At 37.4% G+C, this 27,031-nt stretch overlaps 1 pseudogene; it reads right to left on the bottom strand.

The window, feature by feature from the left end:
* Nucleotides 1-1,978: 1,978 nt before the first annotated feature.
* LOC105728920 (E2F-associated phosphoprotein-like) lies at nucleotides 1,979-2,837 on the bottom strand (annotated as a pseudogene).
* Between the last annotated feature and the right edge of the window lie 24,194 nt (nucleotides 2,838-27,031).

Genomic DNA, 27,031 nt, shown 5'->3' with positions numbered 1-27,031 from the left:
CATTTTGTTATTTTTTGTTGTTTTATAGATTCTTTGTTCCTTCCTTTCCCTGTTGCTCTCTTCCTTTGTGATCAAGTAATTTTTCTGGTGGTGTATTTTGATTTATTGCTTTTCTCAGGGGTAAGTATTTACTATAGATACTCTACTGTGTGCTTACCATGTGGCATAAAGAAATATCTCATAGCTATAATAGGTAATTTTAAGCTGATAACAACTTAACTTTATTGCAAAAAACAAAAAGCCCACTTCAATTTTACTGAATTCCCTCCCCAACATTTTGAGTTTTGATGATACAATTTAGATCTTTTTATACTGCTTATTATTTAACAATATATTTATTGTTAATAGCTTATCTTTTTGACTTTCATGCTAAAAATTACAATGATTTATACATCATAATTACAATTTTTTAGTATTCTGAATTTGACTGTATATTTACTTTTACCAATGATTTTTAAACTTTCAGATAATTTTATGGTACTCATTAGAATTCTTTTCTTTCTGCTTCAATAATTTTCCTTAGCTTTTTTTTTGAAGACATGCCTTGTGGTGATGACATTTCTTAGTTTTTGTTTGTCTGGGAAAATTTTTATCTCTCTTTCAATTCTTGAGGACAGTTTTGCTGGATATGTTAGTCTTGGTTGGCTGTTTTCTTCTTTGAGCACTTTGAATATATTATCCCACTCTCTATTGGCCTGTAAGATTTTTGCTGAAAAGTTGGCTGCTAGATGTATTGGAACTTTCTTTTTATGTTCTGGTCTCAAACTTTTGGAAGTAAACAATCTGCTCACCTCAGCCTCCCCAAATATTGAGCTTCTTCTTTTGGTTATAATATGCCTTGGGGTAGTCTTATTTGAATTAAATCTTGTTGGAGACCTTTGACCTTCCTGTACTAGAATAGTACAACTTTCTTTAGGTTTTGAGCTCCTGTTTTTAAAAGTAAGTTTTCTACCCCTTTATCTTTCTCTTCTCCTTTTTGAACTCTTATGATTCAAAAACTTGCTCTTTTGATGATGTCTCATAATCCTATAATCTTTATTTCTTTTTATTCCTTTTTCTCATCTGACTGTATATTTTCAAATTATCTTCAAGTTTACAGATTCTTTCTTCTCCTGGATTAATTTTGCCATTGATGCTATTTCTTGCCTTTTTAATTTTGTTCATTGTATTTTTTATCTTCAGGATTTCTGTTTGATTTTTTAAATTATTATTTCAATCTTTCTATTAAATTTCTCATTCTAGTCACTTCTTGTATTTTCTTGACATTTATGGAGCTGCTTCTTCTTCTTCCTCCTCCTCCTCCTCTTCTTCTTTTTGAGAAAGGATCTTACTCTGTCACAAGGCTAAAGTGTGGTGATGTGATTATGACTCATTGCAACCTCAACCTCCTGTGCTCAAGCAATCTTCCTGCCTCTGCTCCCTGAATAGCTGGGACACAGGTGCACATCACCATGCCCAGCTAATTTTTTTATTTATTGTACAGACAGGGTTTTGCTACATTGGTCTCATAATTTTGGACTTAAACAATCTGCTAACCTCAGCCTGGTCTCAAACTTTTGGACGTAAACAATCTGCTCACCTCAGCCTCCCCAAATATTGAGCTTCTTCTTCTTTTTTTTTTTTTTGTTTTAATTTTGTGTCTGGATTTTACTGAATTCATTTATTAGTTTTTTTTTTTTTTTTTTTTTTGCTTATAACTCCAGAACATTTTAATTCTAAAGAGCTTTAATAAATAAAAAGCCCCATAGTTTCCAAATGTTCATCAAAAAGGTAGTATCAGTCCCATCCATACGTGGGAAAATCAAAGAAAAAAAAAGGAGAGGGTGAGAGATGAATGAAGGTTGACAACTATTCTCCTTTATAAAGAGAAAACACTGCTTCCTCAATGTCACTTAAGGATATGAACAGGCAGGAGGAAAGTAATTGTCCATATTTGCCTTATATACGGTATTGGGTAATTAAATGCCAATTGTGCTGTTTAGGAATGGCTTGCTAAAACATTGAAAAAATGAAAGACTTCATCCTTGTCATAGACTGCCACTTCAGTAGAACATTCGGTGCACATGACTGGGTCATAGATTTCTCCCACATCTGTCTCTGCCTTCTAGGCAGCATCTTCCTGGTTAGACCTCATCTTCTTACGGCCCCGCTTTTTCTTCCTGTTCTCTGAGGCGTTTTATCTTAGAACCTCCTCTTTGTTAATAGAAGAATTCATCACAAACATCACTCTATATTGAGTTTTGTACAATTCATGCCTTTGGCAATCAAGGCACAGTGTGGTCATGCAGGCAGGACAATTCAAGACAGCATCACTATTTGGAACAGGCTGTTGTTGATGTGACCTCTGTCGTCCCAAACCATGGTAACCCCTTCTCTGTGCATCAGCCCAGGCCTGATCTCTGTTACCTTTTTCAGGATCATATAGTAATTCATCCTTTGTTGGAATCTTGTGTTCTTCCTTCTTTTTTTCCTTGGTCACCTGCACTGCTTTGTCTTCATCCTCAGAATCAGAATCAAAATATATATCATCATAGTATCTTGCTGGAGCTGTTGCAACTTTTCCATTTCCTGAGGAAAATCCAGTTCCTGGAGAGGATAACTTGTCCTCCATTGTTTTCATAGTGGAATTTAATTCAGCTTTCATTTCCTTTTCAAATTCATCTTCACTAGATGATTCACTTTCTCCAGTAAAACATTTCTCTGATGAGTTTTCGTTTTTGGTCAGGAGTTCCATGTAAAAGCACATCCACTTCATCTTCAGAGCTACTCAAAGCCGGCTTCTCATCACTGGGCTCTTCAATCGCATAGGGGTCCTCGTCATCTGGAAGCTGGCTCATGGTGGCCTGCAGCAGCCTACACTGTCCACTGCAATCTGCAGCATCTCTGTTTACTCTTTAGTTGTTTTTTTTTTTTTTAATTTTATCTTTTAGCAATATTTTCTCTTTTTTTATTATATTTTAAGTTCTGGGGTACATGTGCAGATCTTTGAGGATTGTTACATAGGTATACACATGCCATGGTTGTTTGCTGCCTGCATCCCCCCATCACCTACATTAGGTATTTCTCCTAATGTTATCCTTCCCCAATTTCCCCACCCCTGCTATCCCTCCCCTAGCCCCCTACCACCCAACAGACCCCAGTGTGTGATGCTCCCCTCCCTGTGCCCATGAATTCTCATTGTTCAACACCCACCTATGATTGAGAACATGCGGTTTTAGGTTTTCTGTTCTTGTGTTAGTTTGCTGAGAATGATGGTTTCCACATTCATCCGTGTCCCTACAAAGGACATGAACTCATCCTTTTTTATGCCTTCATAGTATTCCATGGTGTATATGTGCCACATTTTCTTTGTCCAGTCTATCATTGATGGGCATGTGTGTTGGTGCTAAGTCTTTGCTATTGTGAACAGTGCTGCAATGATCATACATGTGCACGTGTCTTTATAATAGAACAATTTATAATCCTTTGGATATATACCCAGTAATGGGATTGCTGGGTCAAATGGAATTTCTATTTCTTGATCCCTGAGGAATCACCACACTGTCTTCCACAATGGTTGAACTAATTGACACTCCCACCAACAGTGTAAAAGTGTTCCTATTTCTCCACATCATCTCCAGCATCTGGTATCTCCTGAGTTTTTATTGATTGCCATTCTAACTGGCATGAGATGGTATCTTAATGTGGCTTTCATTTGCATTTCTCTAATGACCAGTGATGATGAGCATTTTTTCATATGTTTGTTGGCCACATAAATGTCTTCTTTTGAAAAGTGTCTGTTCATATCCTTTGCCAACTTTTTGTTGGGGTTGTTTGTTTATTCCTTGTAAATTTGTTTTAGTTCTTTGTAGATTCTGGATATTAGCCCTTTGTCAGATGGGTAGCTTGCAAAAGTTTTTTCCCATTCTGTTGGTTGCTAGTTCACTCTAATGATTGTTTCTTTTCCTGTGCTGAATCTCTTAAGTTTAATTAGATATCATTTGTCAATTTTGTCTGTTGTTGCCATTGCTTTTGGTGCTTTAGTCATGAAGTCCTTGCCTATGCCTATGTCTTGAATAATATTGCCTAGGTTTTCTTCTAGTGTTTTTATGATGTTAGGTCTTATGTTTACATCTTTAATCCATCTGGAGTTAATTTTTGTATAAGTTGTGAGGAAGGGGTCCAGTTTCAGCTTTCTGCGCTAGCCAGTTTTCCCAACACCATTTAATAAACAGGGAATCCTTTCCCCATTGCTTGTTTTTGTCAGGTTTGTCAAAGATCAGATAGTTGTAGATGTGTGACATTACTTCCGAGCCCTCTGTTCTGTTCCATTGGTCTACATCTCCATTTTGGTACCAGTACCATGCTGTTTTGATGACTGTAGCCTTGTAGTATAGTTTGAAGTCAGGTAGCATGATGCTTCCAGCTTTGTTCTTTTTTTCCTAGGATAGTTTTGGCTGTGTGGGGTCTTTTTTGGTTCCATATGAAGTTTAAGGTGGTTTTTTCCAGTTCCATCAAGAAGGTTAATGATAGCTTGATGGGATAGCATTGAATCTACATATTACTTTGGGCAGTATGGCCATTTTCACAATATTAATTCTTCCTAATAATGAGCATGAAATGTTTTTCCATCTGTTTCTGTCCTCTCTTATTCCCTTGAGCAGTGGTTTATAGTTCTCCTTGAAGAGGACCTTCACGTCCTTTGTTAGCTGTATTCCTAGGTATTTTATTCTCTTTGTAGAAATTGTGAATGGGAGTTCACTCATGATTTGGTGCTCTGTTTGTCTGTTATTTGTGCATAGGAATGCTTGTGATTTTTGCACATTGATTTTGTATCTTGAGACTTTGCTGAAGTTGCTTATCAGCTTAAGGGGATTTTGGGCTCAGACAATGGGGTCTTCTAAATATACAATCATGTCATCTGCAAGTAGAGACAATTTGACTTCCTCTTTTTCTATGTGAATACCCTTTCTTTCTTTTTCTTGCCTAATTGCTCTGGCCAGAACTTCCAATACTATGTTGAATAGGAGTGGTGAGAGAGGGCACCCTTGTCTTGTGCCAGTTTTCAAAGGGAATGTTTCCAGTTTTTGCCCATTCAGTATGATATTGGCTGTGGATTTGTCATAAATAGCTTTTATTTTTTTGAGATAAGTTCCATCGATACCTAGTTTATTGAGAGTTTTTAGGATAAAGGGCTGTTGGATTTTGTCTTGTCGAAGGCCTGCTTTGCATCTATTGAGATAATCATGTGGTTTTTGTCTTTGGTTCTGTTTATGTGATGGATTACATTTATAGATTTGCGTATGTTGAATCAGACTTGCATCCTCAAGATGAAGCCTACTTGATCGTGATGGATAAGCTTTTTGATGTGCTGTTGGATTTGGTGTGCCAGTGTTATATTGATGATTTTTGCATTGATGTTATTCATAGATATTGGTTGGAAATTTTCTTTTTTAGTTGTGTCTCTGCCAGTTTTTGGTATCAGGATGATGTTAGTCTCATAAAATGAGTTAACGAGGATTCCCTCTCTTTCTATTGTTTGGAATAGTTTCAGAAGGTATGGTACCAGCTCCTCTTTGTACATCTGGTAGAATTGGGCTGTTAATCCATCTGGACCTGGACTTTTTTTGGTTGGTAGGCTATTAATTGCTGCCTCAACTTCAGATCTTGTTATTGGTGTATTCAGGGATTCAACTTCTTCCTGTTTAGTTGTGGGAGGGTGTTACTGTCCAGGAATTTATCCATTTCTTCTAGATTTACTGGTTTAGGTGTAGAGGTGTTTGTAGTAATCTCTGATGGTAGTTTATGTTTCTGTGGGAATGGTGGTGATATCCCCTTTATCATTTTTTATTGCATCTATTTGATTCTTCTAATTTTTTCCTTTTTATTTGTCTGGCTAGCAGTCTATCTATTTTGTTGATCTTTTCATAAAACCAGCTTCTGGATTTATTGATTTTTTAAAGAGTTTTTTTTTTTTTTTGAGTGTCTCTGTCTCCTTCAGTTCTGCTCTGATCTTAGTTATTTCTTGTCTTCTGCTAGATTTTGAGTTTGTTTGATCTTGCTGCTCTAGTTCTTTTAATTTTGATAGGGTGTCAATTTTAGATCTTTCCTTGCTTCTCATGTGGGCATTTAGTGCTATAAATTTCCTTCTGGACACTGCTTTAAATGTGTCCCAGAGATTCTGGTATGTTGTGTCTTCATTCTCATTGATTTTGAAGAACACCTTTATTTCTGCCTTCATTTCATTATTTATCCAGTAGTCATTCAGGAGCAGGTTGTTCAGTTTCCATGTAGTTGTGCAGTTTTGAGTGAGTTTCTTAATCCTAAATTCTAATTTGATTGCACTGTCATCTGAGAGACTGGTTGTTATGATTTTTGTCCTTTTGCATCTTCTTTAAGATAGCTATTTTGAATTCCTTGTCAGACATCTCATATATCTACATTTCTTTAAGGTCAATCACTGGCAACTTAATCTGTTTGTTTGGCATTGTTATGTATCCCTGATTGTTCCTTGTATATAGATGTCTGTGCTTTTGAAGAAGTAAGTACTGATTCTAGTTTTCACAGACTGACTTTGTCTGGGAAAGCCCTACAGTGGGCACAGCACTGGGGTGGGTCAGAAGCCCAGGGCATTTGTAGCTGGTGTACTGCTATCAGAAGCCTGGGGCTTACTATTGCAAGCATGTGCTGGAGAATGCAAGAATTGCAGGGCAGGTGCAGCCTATGTGGCACTGGGGCATACCAGAAGCCTGGATCCTCTGGGGGATACCTGCCATTGAGATCTGTCTGAAGGTGACTGGTGGGAAGTGGGCTGAAGATTGAGTCTTCCACTCAAACCTGAAACCTGAGGATGTGTAGTTCTGCCTGACACCAAGTTGGGTCAGTAGAGGCCCAGTCTATGGATACTACCTTGGAATATGGGTCTACGTGGTTCTGTCTAGTGCCAGGTTTTACTATGGTGGACCCAGTGTTGGAGCACAAGGCAAAGTCCTGTGCTCACTTTCCTCTTTCTCCCAAGCAGATGGTATCTCTCTTTCCACTGTATTGCCTGGGATTGGGGAAGGGGCAATGACGGTAATGTAAAACTGGCTTTCCTCCCCCTTTCAAGGGCTCTTTTATTATTCTGCTACAGTCAGGTACCACGGTCTCTCATTTGGCTTCCTTTCTCTCGAGGGAAAGCATTTTCATGCATGGATATTTGTTATTTGTTCAACTGATGTTGATATTTCTGTGGTGGTACAGTCATTAGAAATTCCTACTCTGCTGTCTTACTCCACTGTTCCTTCTATTAGGTTGGAGCAAAAGTAATTGCCGTTTTTGCTATTGAAAGTAATGGTAAAAAACACAATTATTTTTACACCAACCTAATAATTCGATTATTTTAGTTTAAATTTTCTGACTGGCTAACTTCAATTTACTCCATTTCTACAAAGAGCCTTTTGGAGAGTTAGTCCTCCCTTGTGTTTAGCTCATGTGTTTCTGGAGGTGCGGGGGCTAGAGCATATGACTCAGATCTAAGTCATTCTGCATATGGCATTGCTCCATCCACTGTAATTCACTTAGAACTGGAAACCTGACTAAATAAAAGTCAATGAAATGACTCAATATTTTACTAACATCTCATTGGCTCAAAATGAGAGAAAATGTAAGTTTAAAATTGTGGCAACCATCTTTCCACTATAAAGAGAGATCCTATATGGGAGTAGAGTCAGGACAGAGTAGGCATATCATAGGAGTAGGAAATTGGGTTGTGTAATTCATGTCCAAAAGTACTGAATATTAAATGCATTTAATAAAGACATCTCCCAAACAGGTTTTGTGTGAGCGACAATGCAGTTTTATTTCTCACTTGGGTGCAAGCGGACCGAATCCGAGAAAGGACAGGAGAAGGAAGTAAGGGTGGGAATTGGTTTTACAGGTTGGGTTAATTTTGGGGGCTGGGGGTGTTGCAGAGTAAGATCAGTTACAGTGGTGGGGGTTGGGGTAAGGAGTATACATGATCACAAGTTCAGTTACAATGGCGGGTTGGGTAAGGCAGAAGAGCAGTTAAGATGGCAGGATGGGGCAAGGAGCATTCACATTATCATATGAACAGTTAAGATGGCAGGGGGGTGGGCGGGAGGTAAAAAAAAAAAAAAGATGGCAAGATGGGGTGAGAGGTATTCACATTTGTCATAAGAACAGTTAAGATGGCAGGGTGGGGTGAGAGGCTTGTCTGGTTAAGCTCCACTGAGCAATTAGGGACAATGGTGAATGCAGGCGGAGGGTGGGAGACAATTAGACGAGGCAGGCAGGACTTCAGACTTTCTGGTTCCAGGCTTGCATATGGAGACCTGACAGGTTGCAGTGATACTGTTTGAGGGCCTGGTCAAACTGTATGTGAAAAGACAATAATGTAAGTTAAAGTAGAAGCAACTTGAGTCACAACTGAGTGGTCAGCCATCTTTTGAACAAGAGCTAAACTTTGTAAGTAGTCTGGCCAAGCTCGAGAGGTCACATGAAGAGCAATGCAGGCTACTCAATTCCAGTCTGGGAAGTTGGCAGTTTTTATTAAGTGTAAGCAAAACAACTGCTTAAACTGTTCTCTGTTTAAGCAATTATTTAAGCAGCATGTCCTGTGGCCATGTTAAACAAGACCACAAGATGAGAAACCTTGTTTTGAATTCAACATTTAGAACATATAATAAGGTCAAACGACAATGAGAAAGTTTTAAACCAGATCCATTTTGTTTAAAAACAGAGATTAGATAATATTGTTCTGGTATAAGGGCTTGCTTCCTTCCTTCCTTCCTTTTCTTTCTTTCCTTTTTTTTCTTTCTTTCTCTCTCTCTCTTCCTCTCTCCCTCCCTTTCTTCCTGTTGTCTGTCCTTCCTTCCTTCCTTCCCTCTCTCCCTTCCTTCCTTTCTCTCTCCTTCCTTCCTTCCTCCCTCCCTTCCTCTTTCTCTCTCCTTCCTTCCTTTCCTTCTTTCTTTCTTTCTTTCTCTCTCTCTTCTTTCTCTCTCTTTCTCCCCTCTCTCCCTCCCTCCCTCCCTTCCTTCCTTCTTTTTTTTTTTTTTTTGAGATGGAGTCTTACTCCATCACCCAGGCTGGAGTGCAGTGGGTGATCTAGGCTTACTGCAACTTCCACCTCCCAGGTACAAGCGATTTTCCCTCAGCCTTTCCAATAGCTGGGACTATAGGCACCCATCACCATGCCTGTAACCCTGACCTCAGGTGATCCGTCCACCTCAGCCTCCCTAAGTGCTGGGATTACAGTCATGAGCCACTGCAACCAGCCTCCTTTCTACCTGTAATTTGAAGTCTAAGAAACTGTAACTATAGTAGCAGGGTAGAAAAAGCCAAATTCTCCGCCCTAAGCTAGTATTTGACTCAAGCAATATTAGAAGTGGGAAACTTAGCAAGAGCTATGACTAGTAGTTAGAAAAATCATATTCTAGCTTCTCAAGCCCCTCCTACATTCTTCCAATTAAGCAAGAGCTATGACTGGTAGTTAGGAAAATCATATTCTAGCTTCTCAAGCCCCTCCCACATTCTTCCAATTAAGTAGTCATTGTCTGACAATGGGATGAATTACTCCCATTGAGAAAATACAGTCCTGTGGCATAGATAAAAAGAAAAAGGAAATTCAGCTCAGGGCTAAAGAAATTGGCAGTGAATTGTTGATGTACTAGTTTCTTAGGATGGCTGTAACAAAGTACCGCAAATTTAGATGGCTTTGAAAAACAGAAATTTATTATCTCACAGTTCTGGAGTCTAGAAGTCTGAAATAACATGCCAGCAGAGTTGCTTCCTTCTGGAAGCTGCCGAGAGAGAATCTGTTCCATGTCTCTCTCCTTGCTCTGAAAGTTGTTGGCAATCCTTTGAGTTGTAGACACATCACTTTAATCATTCACATGCTGTCTCTCTCTGTGTCTGTGTGTTTCTGTTCCTGTTATAAGGACACAGTCATAATAGATTAAGAGCCCACCCTATTCCCGTGCGATACCGTCTTAAGTAATCATTTGCAGCTACCCTATTTCCAAATTAGGCCACATTCTTGAGGTGCTGAGAGTTAGGATTTCAGTCTATCTTTTAGGGGGGCACAATTAAAAGTACTGTAGTAGTCATGGCCAACTTCTTGAAGACAAAAAATCTAAGGACAACGGGCTAAATTTGCTCAAGCCTTTAAATAATCCTCAGGCTTTAGAACCTGAGGTTCAATGAAGTACACTGATAATGAATTACAAGATGCACTTCAGATATGGTCATAGACAAGAATTGTGTAAACTCAATAGATTGAATTGTTAATGCTGGGGCACATAAATTATAGATCTTACCTGGTATCAAACTTTATTAACTATTTAAAAGTTACTCACAAACAGCAGGTATAGGCAAAGTTCATAGATTTTTAGGTTTGCCTACAATAAGAAAAATAGGCCAGAAATATCCTACTTTGTAGATAGGAAATCCTGGTGTGCAAGGAGATCTGGTAGAAGTCATTCTTGCCCCCTGTTATCTCCAGTAGGGAAGAAGTGGTCCACTAAACTGCCATTAACCATTTCCTTCTCAGCAACAGAAGTCCTTAGAGAGCAGAACTATATTTCACTCCTAGGTCAAGGAGTCCTTGCTTTCCCTGTCATGCAAGATATTATATGAATTATGTACCAGCAACCACTTCATCTTATTTACTTTCCCAAAATAGCAGCTTAAAAATATGTATTGAATGTTTTGGGATACATTAAACACAGTATATAGCATTAGTTCTCTAGAAGAGGAGTTAGAGATGGATCTGACTGAGAGGACTGTACCTCGAATAGCTATTTTGAACCCAGAACTCTGTACAGTTAATGAATGAAGATTTTATTTCTCATTATTTCTTTGGAAAAGGGAAGGAGGGTGTGTTTTCTGTGGGATGTGACATAAATTTATCATGTAGATAGATATTTTTGAGGGTGTATGAATGGGAGGATGAAGTAGCCAAATGATTGGACATTTCTTTGGTTGTTTGTGCATTGTTCAACATTGGTTCACCCTATTTCCAGTACTGTCATTGGGGATAGATTCAGGGATGCTCCATTGATAGAAGTATATAATCCATGGTGATAGAAATAAATATATTCCATCCCCTTGACTAGTCATTTATAGCCAATTTTAGGGATCTGAATGTGACACAATCAATATTAGTAAGATGTTAGGACTGGCCAGGAAAAGTATCTGCTCTTTTACCATTGGATTTAATTAGAGATGATCTAGTTCTGAAGTTAGAGCAGCCTTCTCCAAAGAAAAAAGACACAGAATATAATAGTAGAGGAATGTGATAGATGAACAGAAAATTGTCTTTTGAATTGGGTATCCTGTCAAATGGAGCTGAATAAAATCTACTAACACATACTTCTTAAAAATTCATATCCATTTTCAAAGCTTTGTAATCCAAGAAAAACTTCTTTCAAAGCAACATGTTTTTCTGGAGTCCATCTGACATTAATCAAAGACAGTTTAGAATGACAAGATTGCACAACAGGAGGAAATATCAAGGCTGTTATTTTGTATTCTTTTTTTTTTTTTGAGATGGAGTCTTGTTCTGTCACCCATGCTGAAGTGCAGTGACATGATCTAAGCTCACTGTAACCTCCACCTCCTGGGTTCAAGCAATTCTCCTGCCTCAGCCTCCTGAGTAGCTGAAATTACAGGCGTGAGCCACCATGCCCAGCTAATTTTTGTATTTTTAGTAGAGACAGGGTTTCATCATGTTGGTCAGGCTGGTCTTGAACTCCTGACCTTAAGTGATCCTCTTGCTTTGTCCTCCCAAAATGCTGCAATTACAGGCGTGAGCCTTGGCACCCCACATTAGATTTTGTATTCTGTTTTGAATATATACAAAAAATAAAATATCTGATTAATGTGTTTTTAAAAGTCTACATGATTCTTGTCCTGGCTGACCTCCTACCTCTCCTCACCCGTTTTGCTCCAGCTCAATCAGCCTCCTTGCTGAACTCCTACTTCAGGAGAACTTTGCACTTCCCAGCCTTTCTTCTTCAATGCTGTTCTCTCAGGTATCCACATGAGTTTCTAAACTCATTTAGATTTCTTTTCAAACAAAATCTTACATCAACTGCAATTTAAAAATTTAAGGAAATCATAAGGGTAAAATGCTGAGAAGGAGGTAACAATTGACTATAAATAAGAACATGATACTAGGTGGATACCCAGGTTTTTTTGAAAAACAAATACTAAAAGTGAAAAAGGAAATAGATTAATGGTCATAAAGGCCATATCTTCAAGTTCAATATATATGGCAGTGCCTTCCTATAATTGATGTACTTAGTGTTCACACATAGAAGGGCAATTGTGGCAGGTTGCAGAGGTTTTAGGAAGTGGAATAAAGGATTATAATTCTGCAAAATACATTTTTAAAGTAATTCTCCCCTCCGTGTGGTGATCTTTTCTTTTTAGGGTGTTTTCTCTATATCATTAATTCATTGTTCTTATCTTTCTTCAAAGATAGCTTGCATACAGATCACATCAAACACTCTTGAGGTCTTTGAAAGTCTTGAGCAGCCAAGTACGAGCAAGGTATATAGTTCAGAAGACAGGGTTGTTACTTTAAAGCATAGTTGGCATGATGAGACATAGAAGTAGAAGCCTAAGTTTCCATGCAGAGGCCAGTGGGAAAAGAGCTCAAAGGAACCTACTCATACGTATAAGGAGAAAAAGGCAAAGAAGGCCTTGAGACTCAGTGTAGTCTGGGTCAAAGATGTACTGGAGTCAGAGATAACTTGACAGTGATTCGGCAAAAACAAATCCAGACCTCTTTATTATGGCTTGGCAAGTTAACCAAATTAAATGTTTGGTGAAATAGAGAAATTGAGCCAATAAAGTCAGTTATTAAATGAAAAAACATTGAGGCACTTATCTGTAGAGTTTATTGCATTTCCCAGTCTCAGAAGATCTGGAACACGAAGATGACTATGTTGTTGCTAACACTAAGAACTATGCTACTCAATATTCCCTTGAATTCTTATAATAAACTTCCATCGCTGAAGGTACATTGGAAGTTGTACATCCATGTTTGTGCATGTACACTTACATGTGATCCTGAATAGCCTGACTAGGACTCATACTGAAAATGTATTAGTAACAAACAGTTTGTAATGGATCACAGATCTTTATGTTTCAGAAACCTAGGTGACAGAATTGTAAGAACTATATTCTTTTCCTCTATAATAACTATATTTATTATTGAAAGTTGTTTGCTAAATATTTATTAAGAAAATATTTATTTAAATAATAATAATTACTATTTACTGATCAACAGTATTCAAGGAGCTTGAAGTACATTTTCTCATTTAATTCTCACATCTAAAGAGATATAATTTCCTTTTTCAAAATGACAAAATTGATGCTGAGAGAGTTAAAAGAAAATATTTAAGAATACAGCTCGTGGCAAATTCAGGATTTGAACTTAAACATAGCTGATTCTGAAATCTGTTCATTCCACTAGCCTGCTCTCTCCCCCATTGTATGTTGTCAGTTTATTGGTGAACCCTCATTGTCTTTAAAGAAATATTATTTGCATAATAATAACAGTTATCATATATTGAGTGCCAATTACAAGGTATTATTAGGCTAAGTCCCATCATATTGCCTTTACAGAATTGAAATAGGTATTATTGCAATAATATATGAAAGAGTATGTTTATTTAAACAGCTGATTCCATAGACAGAATCACTAAGTCTAAACAGTTGAGGTTCACGCTATGGGAGACATGAGAGAACTGAGCTTGACTAAGGAAAAGTAGATTTAAGGAATACATTTCATAGTCACTCTTTTCCATGCTCATTGGGTGGAATGACAAATGAAATGACAGAGATTATTTACATTATTTCTCTTTCTTTAAGCATGCAAATTAATTGAAGTAACTATAATGTGATTAGAATGGAATGCCAAAGTGCTGCACACATGCACAAAAGTATTTATTTTATCCTTTTTGCCCTGAAAAGAGTCACTTTTTAGTGCAATGTCCACAGTGTTCTTGTATAATGGAATAAGAACAGCCCTTTAAACTTCTTATTTAATCCTCAGAATATCCCTATATGTAAGTAGACATTAGTTCTATTTTACAGGTGAAGAGGTTACCACTTGCCCAAAATGTACACTTCTATTTATAAAAGTAGGAAGGTAGATGTGAGTAAGTAAGTTCATGAGTCATTTCAGTATCTTCTCCAGTTGTTATGAGTTTCTCTAGTACAATGATTGTGGTAGGCTGAATAATGGCTCCCAAAAGATGTCCATATACTAATTCCTGGAATCTGTGAATGTTACCTTGTATCAGCAGTCCCCAACCTCCAGACCATGGACTGAACTATGGGTTGGGAACCTGTTTAAGAACAGGGCAGCACAGCAGGACATGAGCAGTGGGCAAGTGAGCAAAGCTTCATCTATATTTACAGCCACGCCCCATTGCTTGCATTACCGCCTGAGCTCTGCCTCCTCTCAGGTTAGCAGAGGCATTAGATTCTCATAGGTGCGCAAACCCTATTGTGAACTGTGCATGCAAGGGATCTAGGTTGCATGGTCCTTATGAGAATATAATGCCTGATGATCTGTCACGGTCTCCCATCACCTCCAGATGGGACCATCTAGTTGCATAAAACGGCTCATGGCTCCCAATGTATCTACATTATGGTGAGTTATATAATTATTTCATTATACATTACAGTGTAATAATAATAGAAATAAAGTACACAATAAATATACTTTGCTTGAGTCATCTGGAAACTATCCCTCCTGACCCCAGTCTGGAAAAATTGTCTTCCATGAAATTGGTTCCTGGTGCCAAAAAGGTTGGGAACCACTGCCTTATATGGCAAAAAGGCCTTTACTGATGTGATTAAGTTAGAAATTGTGAAAAGGGAAGATTGTCCTAGATTATCTAGGTGGGCCAAATGTAATCACAAAGATCTTTATGAGAGAGAGAGAGAGAGAGAGAGAGAGAGAGAGAGAGAGACAGACAGACAGACAGACAGAGGCAGGAGTGTCAGAAGCAGAAAGGAAGCTGACAATGAAAGAGGTTGTTATGTGCTTTAAAGATGGAGGAAGGGGCCATAAGTCAAGGAATGAAGTAGTCTTCAGAAGCTGGAAAAGGCAAGGAAACAGATTTTCTCCTAAATCTTCCATTAAAAATGTAGTCCTAGGAATAGATTGATTTTATGTTTCTGATATGTAGAACTGTTAAGAGAATATATTTGTTGTAGGACACTAAATTTGTGAGAATTTGTTACAGCAGCAATAGGAAATTCACAATAATTTTGTCGTACTAACTTAGGGAATAAATAGAACCAGGATTCGAATTCTGGATCTGATTTTTTTTTTTTTTTTTTTTTTTTTGAGACGGAGTTTCGCTCTTGATACCCAGGCTTGAGTGCAATGGCGCGATCTCGGCTCACCGCAACCTCTGCCTCCTGGGTTCAGGCAATTCTCCTGCCTCAGCCTCCCAAGTAGCTGAGACTACAGGCACGCTCCACCATGCCCAGCTAATTTTTGTATTTTTAGTAGAGACAGGGTTTCACCTTGTTGACCAGGATGGTCTCGATCTCTTGATCTAGAGCTGATTAATTCAAAGTCCATTTCTTTTCAAACAGGAAGCATTTTTCCTGTTTATATCATCAGTCTCTCTTGGGCAGTGCTGTGTAAATATTGACAAGTCCAAGTTTTCAATTCCTCTTCTAAAAACTATCAGCAAACAGATTCGCTATGTGTTGTGTGTCAAGTGATGTCATTCAAGTGTTTTTAAAGATTCAACAAAAGGACAGGATTCTAATCTTACAGGGTGTACTAAAGCGTATTAGCATAAGACTATGAAAAACTTACCTGCTGACACTGAAATTAATGCACTTGATATAAAAAATGTATGGAACCAGCCACTAGTACATTAAAAACTATATTTAATAATATGTTGCTAAAGGCATGTTGCTATGAGACCAAGGTGTTTTTCAGAATCAAACAAAAAGTAAATGATATTTTAAATACTTTCATCTTGACTACCTGGTTAAATCCTTACTAAGAAGTGATTGTGGGTTTAATTGATTAGAAACTAGTACTGAATTGATTATCCATATACCTTTATATCCTAGCCATTTAAAGGTAAGGAAGACACTCAAATATTTTTGAATGATTGAAGCTGTTCTATCACATATCAAAAAGTACTTAAAGTTACAAAGTAACTAAATCTATGACTTGGGTACAAAAATAGACATACTAATCAATGACGATAATTTAAAAAACCCAGAACAATATACTAATGTAAAAATAACCACAGTATCATGCACCGATGCTTATTGTGAGTGAAACATTGTGCTAAGTGCTTTAAATGCACTACCTTATTTAATATAATAATCTAGTACTACTTTCATCTCTCTCAAGGAAGTTAAGTCTTGAGGAGATCAAAGTGATAAAAACAGGTTTTCTATTACGCTAAGTGCAATGAATTTACTCACTCTGCTCTACTGACTTTTATAATTTAAAACATGATAAAAGTAGTGTTTTAATTTCATAAAGAAAAACTAATTTTAAGTAGATGATGTCAGGATGGTTGCTTAAAGCTTTTTGTCACACTATTTATCAAAATTAATTTAAGACAAAATCACTAAGTTGACAAACATCTTGATGAATGTTACCATATAAAAATTAAAAGTTTGTATTTTAGGAACATTAAAAATAAAATGAAACCCAGAAGAATATTTGAAATATATGTTGCACTTGAAAGTTTACTCTCCTAATATTTAAAACATTCTTGCAAATGAAAAAGAATAATTACTCCAATAGAAGAAATCAATAAACAACGTCCCCAAAGATGTACAACAAATGACTCATAGTATGTAATATGTTTAGTCTCAGGAGTAATCAACAAGTGCAACATAAAATTACAATGAGAGAGAATTTTCTCACAATCAAATAGTCAAAAATTTAAAAATGGTAGCACCAAACATGGCAGACATGGGAGGAACAAACATTCTCATAAATATTAATTGATATGTAAATGGATACAGCCTTTTAAAGGGAATAATAAGAAAATGGAATCATAAGGTTTAAAATATGAAAACTCATTGATCTACAATTCCATCTTTGTGAATTTATTCTAGAAAAATGATGAAATGTGTAAAAATATGAATACCAAAAACATTATCTCAGCATTGTTTATGATACTGAAAAATTGACAATTATGTGAATTTACTGGAGAGACATTTACAGTATATTATTAGTTGAAAAAGAAATTACAAAAAGGTATGCATAAAAAAATTCATTAGAAGGCATAACTGCTTATAAATACTATACATATATTATGGGTATGTTTATATTTTTCCTAATTAATGAAAAAAGTAACAAAATATTAATCACCAAGTGAATGGGATTATGGGTGATATTTAGTTTCCATAGTATGACATCTATATTCTATAATTTCTAACATAAAGATATTTTTCTGATAATAAAAAAAAGAAGAGCAGGAAAAACTAAAATTAAAAAAAGAATAAGTTTACACTCGTCTACACTCCACATTTGATGATGTATGTACTCACTACCCAGCTTAAAAAACCTCTAATGAGTCATTTTTATTTATTTATGAAAATACAAACACTTTCTTTTGGCATCCAAAATAATTTCACATCTGGTCTTACCATGCAATATTGACTTCATTTTCCACCACTGCTTCCCATGGGCCTTCTAAATACTTCTGGAAAATGCCAGACTCTTCTGCTGAAGAACCTCTAGCCTTCTTTCATTGAAAACATCATCTCCTCCCTGAAGACTTTCCGGTTTGGTAAGAAAGTTAGTGCTCTCCAAGCTTTGTCTTGAAGCATTTTTCTTTTCTAAAAGAATTTTAGAGATGGGGCTCTCACTGTATTGCCCAGGTTGGTGTTATACTACTGGGCACAAGCGATCTACCCACCTGGCCTCCAAAAATGCTGAGGTTATAGGTGTGAGCCAGGGTGCACAGTCCTTGAAGCATATTTCTAAGTAATTGGCCCATTGTCTTTCTACCTTCTGTGACTGTGGATCACGTCCTTGCATTTATTACAGATAAATACAAGTAACATATATGGCAGCTATGTCTTTCCTATCTCTTAGGAGTTAAAGGATTTGGCACTACGAGAAGCTGCAGGTCAAATGGAATAAAGGAGAGATTAATAAAAGTTTGCAATAAACAATATAAGATCAGCACAAGGGTAACCAGATATTTCTTGCATGTAATTAGAATTTACTATAATTAACTATTTGAACGAAGTTCAAAGTAACAATTTAAAGCTCTTTTAAGGCAATAGCTCACAGAACTCTATGCTAAGAGGAAATGTAACAAAAAATAAATGGATGGAAGGATGGATGGATATCAACGATAGATAATATTGTGTCATTCTCTTTAATTATGGATTATGAACCTGTGGTCATATACTATTCTGAAAGCATGTTATAAAATTGCCTGTTTCAGGCAGGGCACGGTGACTCACACCTGTAATCCCAGCACTTTGGGAGACTGAGACAGGCAGATCACTTGAGGCCAGGAGTTTGAGAATACCCTGGCCAACATGGCAAAGCCTTGTCTCTTCTAATAAAATATTTATTAGAAGTAGGCCCATGCCTGTAATCCCAGCTACCCTGGAGGCTGAGGCATGAGAATCGCTTGAACCAGGGAGGAGGAGGCTGCAGTGAGTCTAGATCATGCCACTGTGCTGCATCCTGGGTGACAGAGCCAGACTGTGTCTCAAAAAAAAAAAAAAAAGCCTCATTCAAACTCTTTTTCCGAAAATCTTTTGAATGTCTTGGAAATGGCACTTTGTTTCTGAATAACATGCTAACTTGTCAATTGGTAGTAGCTGCTTGGAATTCTGTGTTGGCACATCTTTGTTCAGGAGAAAGGAGGACTATGATCAATTGGCAATTGGAAAGGAATAAAGGTTTGGCAGTTTATGTCATCTGAAACACATATATAATGGGAATTTAAGAGTTGGAAGACTGAATAAACTTCTTCTTTTGCCTTTTTATTCCTTGATTCCTGTCTTTTCGTGCAGGGTCTGTGTTCTTGGAGAGCATCCCAAAATGATGTTTTTCTTCATAGTCAAGTTCTATATAAACTCATGTTGATAAATTAAAACACCTTTAGCCTTTAGCTACTTCAACATAAATAAAAAGATTGGATTATTGTGGTTCATTTTAATGATTCAGTAGGTAAAATCACTTAAAGCAACTCAGTTTGTCCTAGTGACTTAATAAGCAATGTTTCTTGGCTCATGCTATAGTTTGGCTACGAGCTTATACTTATGAGCTGTTTTAAGAGTAAGAAATTTGGGAAGTTATTTGGCTGGGGGTATGCAAAAACAAGATGTCATGCTAGGGCTTGTTAAAAGTTCCTCTGTGACAAATTCAAACATATACAATATTATTAACTGTGTCTTGGCAGCTCATTTTCATCTTTTATAAACAGTCAGAAAAGCAGCTCTGGTTTATTTAATTCCCAGAAAAGAAAAATTGGAACCATTTAGCCTGCTTAATATCAAAATCTACCTGACTCAAAGGAGAATCGGGAGGAATTTCACTGAACAATTTATTTTAGTTACATCACTCATACACAAATTCTTTGACTGCAAATAGGATAGAACTTTTTAAGAAGCTCTAAAACAAATTTTTATAACATTCATTTCTTCTATTATTTCTCCCTTTAATCCTGTTTCTCTGATTTTTTTTTTCTTTTTTCTTTTTAAATCCCCATTCAGGGATTTCCAGAAATTACTTCCTTGTTCCTTGCTCCTTTCCCTTAACATTTATCTTTCTCAGAAGCTCCTCCATTCTTTTTTATTTTTATTTTTGAGATGGAGTTTCACTCTCCTTGCTTGGTTTGGAGTGCAATGGCTCAATCTTGGCTCACTGCAACCTCCACCTCCCGGGTTCAAGCAATTCTCCTGCCTCAGACTCCCGAATAGCTGGGATTACAGGCGTGCACCACCATGTCTGGCAAATTTTTGTGTTTTTACCAGAGACGGAGTTTCATAATGTCAGCCAGGCTTATCTCACACTCCTGACCTCAGATGATCCACCCACCTTAGCCTCCCAAAGTGCTAGGATTGCAGGCGTGAGCCACTGCACTTAGCCCCTCCATTCTTACGGTATGATTTTACCTACTTTGTATGAATCGATTGATTGATAAAAGTCTGTTTTAAGTTTTAAACTCTCCATAATTATCTGCAGATCAATTATACTCGCATTAAATATTGGACTCTTATCTTTCTGCCCACAAAATGATACATTTCAAAGATACTCATCCACTCATTCTCCATCGTATTATTACCAATTATCTCTCATTTGAGTCTTTTACCATGACCTACAGACTTCATAAACGTAATCAAGTTCTAGTCATTGTCTGAACTCCTCTCCACCTCTGTCTAAACTTTTCTTCATTTCACTTCAGCTATTTACTTTACAGCCCTGAAGAATTGGGTCACCGAACCAAGTAAATTTTCACTGGTGAATAGTAAGTAGAAGATAATGAGAATCATGATTTTAGAAAATTGCTCTGGCAATAGTATATACAATAGATAGTTGGGAAGTATCTAAGAACTATTGTAATTGTTTAGTAAAATTAGGGACGAGAGAAGAGAGAAAGGTGTGAGTCATAATTGTATGTTAGGATATGATAATGGCTTTCTACCTAATCTCTTCCAGAAGACAATCATAGTTCAAGTGGCTCAACCAAAGGAAAGGAAGAAGAAAGGAAAATACTTATACTAGTGCCCATGCAACATGGTGTATAATACTCAATAAATATTTTCTGTTTAAATGAGTAGTTAGTTGGTGGGTTGGACTAATGGTGAAAATTAAAATCGTTTTGGAGGACTGCCAAGAGATATATTTTTCCTCTCAAATTTTTTATCACCACATCTCCATTTGTATTATGTACCTGGCAATCCAATTTATTTCTGGAAATGGGTGCCCAACTCTTGTCTTTCCTGATTAATCATACTTTACTCCTACTTTTTTTCTACATCATTTTAATATTGAGCACTTCTTGGAAATTATTACATAATAATTCTATGCCATTTCATTTGCACTTGTCTTGACTTCCCAGAGAGTCCTTAAACTCCTTAATGTCAGAGACTTGATTTCTGAATTATTTCACAATAGCTAACAGAATACTTGCTCTTCAGAATAAAGATCTAAATGTGTTTAATGCTTTATTTCTGAATTAACCATTATAAACAACACAATAAACAACACATTACTTTAAATTTTATTTTATTAATTTCTTTATTCATTTTTTAGAGACACGGTCTCTCTCTGTCACCCAAGCTAGAGTGCAGTGGCACAATCATAGCTTGCTGCAGCCTTGAACTCCTAGGTTCAAGTTATCCTCTTGGCTCAGCATCCAAAGTAGCTGAAACTAAAGGTGCACTCCACCATGCCCAACTAATTTTTTTTAAGTTTTTTATTTTTTGTAGAGATGGAGTCTTACTTTTTTGTCCATTTTGGTTTCAAACCCCTGGCCTCAAGCTATCCCCCTGCCTGGGCCTCCAAAGTGCTTGGATTACAGACATGAGCAACTGCCACCATGCCAGGCCTCTTTTGAATTTTAGAGCTTACTTGTCATGAAGATGGCTGTTTGCCTTCTTGAGAGTGAAGATTTCTTGTGTACAGAATTATTGATTCATAGATTGTCATATGAAAGACTGAGAAATTTTAGTTACTTAACGCTTTTCATTGTGGAAAATATTTTCATCAGAATAATTTCTATTTTAACAAAGTTGGAACACTAAAGAAATGCAAAGAATATACTAAAGTTTGTGTATTAGTTGTCTATTGCTATTATAAGAAAGGATCACCAACAAGTGGAATAAAACAACAGAAATGTATTCTCTTACAGTTTTGTGGGTCAGAAGTTCAACACATGTTTCACTGGGCTAAAAATCAAAGTGTGAGCAAGGATGAATGAATTCCTTTAAGCAGGTTCTAGGGAAAAACATATTTTATTATCTTTTCCAGCTTTCAAAGGCTACCAGCATTCTTTGACTTGTTTTCGTCTTTCTCTATCTCCAATTTCAGCAATGCTAGGTCAAGTCTTCATCATGTTGCATCTCACTGATACCCTTTCTGTCAGATCTATCTCTCTCTGATCATAGCCAGGAAAAGTTCTCCACTTTGAATGACTCAGGTGATTATGTTGGGCCTCCAAATCTAAAAGTCACCAATAATATAGTCTTTGTCCTCAAGAAATTAAATTTTCAGATGTGAAATTTTTAAAATTATGACTTAGTATACTAAAAAGCCCTTGCCTTCACTATACATTAGATATCAAGAAGATATTAAATTTAGTCTTAAACCTAATACCATTCCTTGAAATCTTTAAAGACTCCCTCCTATATGCAACTGCCTTTTGATATTAATACTATTCTCCCTGCAAATGACTGAGAAGAAAAAGTATATTAAAGCTAATAAGGTGGAAAATTTGTTTTATCAGTATTTGAATAGACAAAATATTATCTTTCACAATGCCCAGAGAAAGTTTTGAGGCTATAAATCAGAATATTAGGTGGCTGGCAAGATGGTCAAATAAGAACAGCTCTGGTTGGCAGCTCCCAGAGAGATCAACACAGAATGTGTGTGATTTCTGCATTTCCAACTGAGGCACCTGGCTCATCTCATTGGGACTGGTTAGACAGTGGGTGCATTCCACGGAGAGCAAGCCAAAGTAGGGTGGGGCATTGCCTCACCCAGGAAGTGCAAGGGGTCAGGGAATTCCCTCCCCTAGCCAAAGGAAGCCATTAGGGATTGTGCCATGAGGAACAGGGCATCCTGGCCTGGATACTACACTTTCCCCACAGGCTTCAAAACCTGCAGACCAGGAAATTCTCTTGAGTGCCTACACTACCAGGGCCGTGGGTTTCAAGCACAAAACTGGTGGCCATTTGGACAGACACTGAGCTAGCTGCAGTTTTTTTTCATACCCCAGTGGCACCTGGAATGCCAGCAAGAGAGCACCGTTCATTCCCCTGTAAAAATGGTTGAAGCCAGGGAGCCAAGTGATCTAGCTCAGTGGATCCCACACCCACAGAGCCCAGCAAGCTAAAATCCACTGGCTTGAAATTCTTACTGCCAGGACAGCAGTCTGAAGGTGACCTGGGATGCTTGAGCTTGGTAGAGGGAAGGGCATCTGCCATTACTGAGGCTTGAGTAGGTAGTTTTCCCCTCACAGTGTAAACAAAGCCACCAGGAAGTTCAAACTGGGTGGAGCCCATCGCAGCTCAGCAAAGCTGCTGTAGCCAGACTACCTGCCTAGATTCCTCCTCTCTGGCAGGGCCACCCTCTGAAAGAAAGGTAGCAGCCCTAGTCAGGGGCTTATAGATAAAACTCCCATCTCCCTGGGACAGAGCACCTGGGGGAAGAGCAGTGGTGGGTGCAGCTTCAGTAGACTTAAACGTTCCTGCCTGCTAACTCTGAAGAGAGCAGATCTCCCAGCACAGTGCTCAAGCTTTGCTAAGGGACATACTACCTTCTCAAGTGGGTCCCTGACCCCATGCCTCCTGACTGGGAGACACCTGCCAGCAGGGTCAACAGACACCTAATACAGGAGAGCTCTGGCTGGCATCTGGTGCATGCCCCTCTGGGATGAAGCTTCCAGAGGAAGGAATAGGCAGCAATCTTTGCTGTTCTCTGCATTGTCCACTGGTGATGCCCAGGAAAACAGGGTCTGGAGTGGACCTACATCAAACTACAGCATACATGCAGCAGAGCAGCCTGACTGTTAGAGGAAAACTAACAAGCAGAAAGGAATAGCATCAACATCCACAAAAAGGGCATCTACTCAAAAACCCCATCTGAAGGTCACCAACATTAAAGACCAAAGATAGAAAAATCTATAAAGATAGAAAAAAAAAAACAGTGCAAAAAGGCTGAAAAGTCCAAAAACCAGAACATTTTTCTCCTCAAAAGGATCACAATTCCTCACCAGCAAGGGAACAAAATTGGACAATGAGTTTGATGAATTGACAGAATTAGGTACCAGATGGTGGGTAATAACAAACTCCTTCAAGCTAAACGAGCTTTTTCTAACCCAATGCAAGGATGCTAAGAATCATGAGAAAAGGGTAGAGGAATTGCTAACTTAATAACCAGTTTAAAGAAGAAAATAAATGACCTAATGGAGCTGAAAAACAGCATAAGAACTTTTTGAAGCATACACAAGGATCAATAGCAGAATCAATCAAGCAGAAGAAAGGACATCAGAGATTAAAGATCAACTTAATGAAATAAAATGTAAAGACAAGATTATAGAAAAAAGAATGGAAAGGAATGAACAAAGCCTCCAAAAAACATGGCACTATGTAAAAAGACCAAACCTATGTTTCATTGGTGTACCTGAAAATGACAGGGAGAATGAAACCAACTTGGAAAACACTCTTCAGGATATTATCCAGAGGAACTTCCCCAACATACAGGACAGGCTAAGATTCAAATTCAGGAAATACAGGTAACACCACAAAGATACTCCTCAAGAACAGCAACCCCAAGACACATAATTGTCAGATTCACTAAGGTTGAAATGAAGAAAAAATATTAAGGGCAGCCAGAGAGAAAGGTTGGGTTATCCACAAAGGGAATCCCATCAGATTAACAGTGGATCTCTCTGCAGAAACCTTACAAGCCAGAAGAGACTGGGGGCTAGTATTCAACATTCTTAAAGAAAAGAATTTTCAACCCAGAATTACACATCCAGCAAAACTAAGCTTCATAAGCAAAGAAGAAATAAAATCCTTTACAGACAAGCAAATGCCGGGAGATTTTGTCACCACCAGGCCTACTTTATAAGAGCTCCTGAAGGAAGCACTAAATATTTATGGAAAGGAAAAACCAGTACCAGCCACTGCAAAAACAAATCAAATTGTAAAGACCATCGACATTATGAAGAAACTGCATCAACTAATGGGCAAAATAATGCTGGCATCATAATGACAGGATCAAATTCACACATAACAATATTAACCTTAAATGTAAATGGGCTAAATACCCCAATAAAAAGACACAGATTGGTAAATTAGATGAAGAGTCAAGACCCATTGGTGTGCTGTATTCAGGAGACCCATCTCATATGCAAAGACATACATAGACTCAAAATAAAGGGATGGAAGCATATTTACCAAGCAAATGGAGAGCAAAAAAAAAGCAGGGGTTCCAATCCTAGTCTCTGATAAAACAGACTTTAAACCAACAAAGATCAAAAAAGACAGAGAAGGGCATTACATAATGGTAAAGGGATCAATGCAACAAAAGGAGCTAACTATCCTAAATATGTATGCACCCAATACAGGAGCACCCAGATTTATAAAGCAAGTTCTTAGAGACCCGCAAAGAGACTAAGACTTCCACACAGCAATAGAGGGAGACTTTAACACCCCGCTGTCAGATTAGATCACTGAGACAGAAAATTAACAAGAATATTCAGGACTCTAACTTAGCTCTGGACCAAGTGGACCTAATAGATGACTGCATAACTCTCCACCCCAAATCAACAGAATATACATTCTTCTCAACACCACATCACACTTATTCTAAAATTGACCACATAATTAAAAATAAAATACTCCTAAGCAAATGCAAAAGAATGGAAATCCTAACAGTCTCTCAGACCACAGTGCAATCAAATTAGAATTCAGGATTAAGAAACTCACTCAAAACTGCACAACTACATGGAAACTGAACAACTGGCTCCTGAATGACAACTGGGTAAATAAGTAATTAAGGCAGAAATAAATAAGTTATTTGAAACCAATGAGAACAAACACAACATACCAGAATCTCTGGGACTCAGCAAAAGCAGTGTTTAGAGGGAAATATATAGCACTAAATGCCCACAGGAGAAAGTGGGAAAGATTTAAATTTGACACCCTAACATCACAGTTAAAAGAACTAGAGAAGCAAGAGAAACAAATTCAAAAACTAGCAGAAGACAAAAAATAACTAAGATCAGAACAGAATTGAAGGAGAGAGACACAAAAAACCATTCAAAAAATTATTGAATCCAGGAGCTGGTTTTTTGAAAAGAGAAAGAAAATAGACTTAGCCAGGCTAATAGAGAAGAAAAGAGAGAAGAACCAAACAGATACAATAAAAAATGATAAAGGGGACATCACCACTGATCCTACAGAAATACAGACTACCATCAGATAATACTATAAACACCTCTATGCAAATAAACTAGAAAATCTGGAAGAAATGGATAAATTCCTGGACACATACATCCTCCCAAGACTAAACCAGGAAGAAGTTGAATCTATCAATAGACCAATAACAAGTTCTGAAATTGAGCCAGTAATTAATAGCCTACCAACCAAAAAAAAAAAAAAAAAAAGCCCAGGACCAGATGAATTCACAGCCAAATTCTACCAGAGGTACAAAGAGAAGCTGGTACCATTCCTTCTGAAACTTTTCCAAAGAATAGAAAAAGAGGGACTCCTTCATAACTCATTTTATGATGCCAGCATCATCCTGATACCAAAACCTGGCAGAGACACAATGAAAAAGAAAATTTCAGGCCAATGTCTGTGATGAACATCGATGTGAAAATCCTCAATAAAATACTGGCAAACCGAATCCAGCAGCGCATCAAAAAGCTTATCCACTATGATCAAGTTGGCTTCATCCCTGGGATGCAAAGCTATTTCAACATAAGCAAATCAATAAATGTAACCCATCACATAAACAGAACCAATGACAAGAAACACATGATATCAATAGATGCAGAAAAGGCCTTCAATAAAATTCAATACTGCTTCATGCTAAAAACTCTCAATAAACTAGGTATTGATGGAACATATCTCAAAATAATAAGAGCTATTTATGACAAATGCACAGCCAATCTTATACTGAATGGGCAATAGCTGGAAACATTCCCTTTGAAAACTGGCAGAAGACAAGGACGCCCTCTTTCACCACTCCTATTCAACATAGTATTGGAAATTCTGGCCAGGAAAATCGGTCAAGAGAAAGAAATAAGGGGTGTTCAAATAGAAAGAGAGGAAGTCAGATTGTCTC

Source organism: Aotus nancymaae, unplaced genomic scaffold (genome assembly GCF_030222135.1).
Source record: "Aotus nancymaae isolate 86718 unplaced genomic scaffold, 86718_ANA_hifiasm-v0.15.2.pri h1tg000016l, whole genome shotgun sequence".
In the NCBI taxonomy this organism is placed as follows: domain Eukaryota; kingdom Metazoa; phylum Chordata; class Mammalia; order Primates; family Aotidae; genus Aotus; species Aotus nancymaae.
The sequence above is the reverse complement of the archived record's forward strand: the minus strand, read 5'-3'. Positions and strand labels throughout refer to the sequence as shown.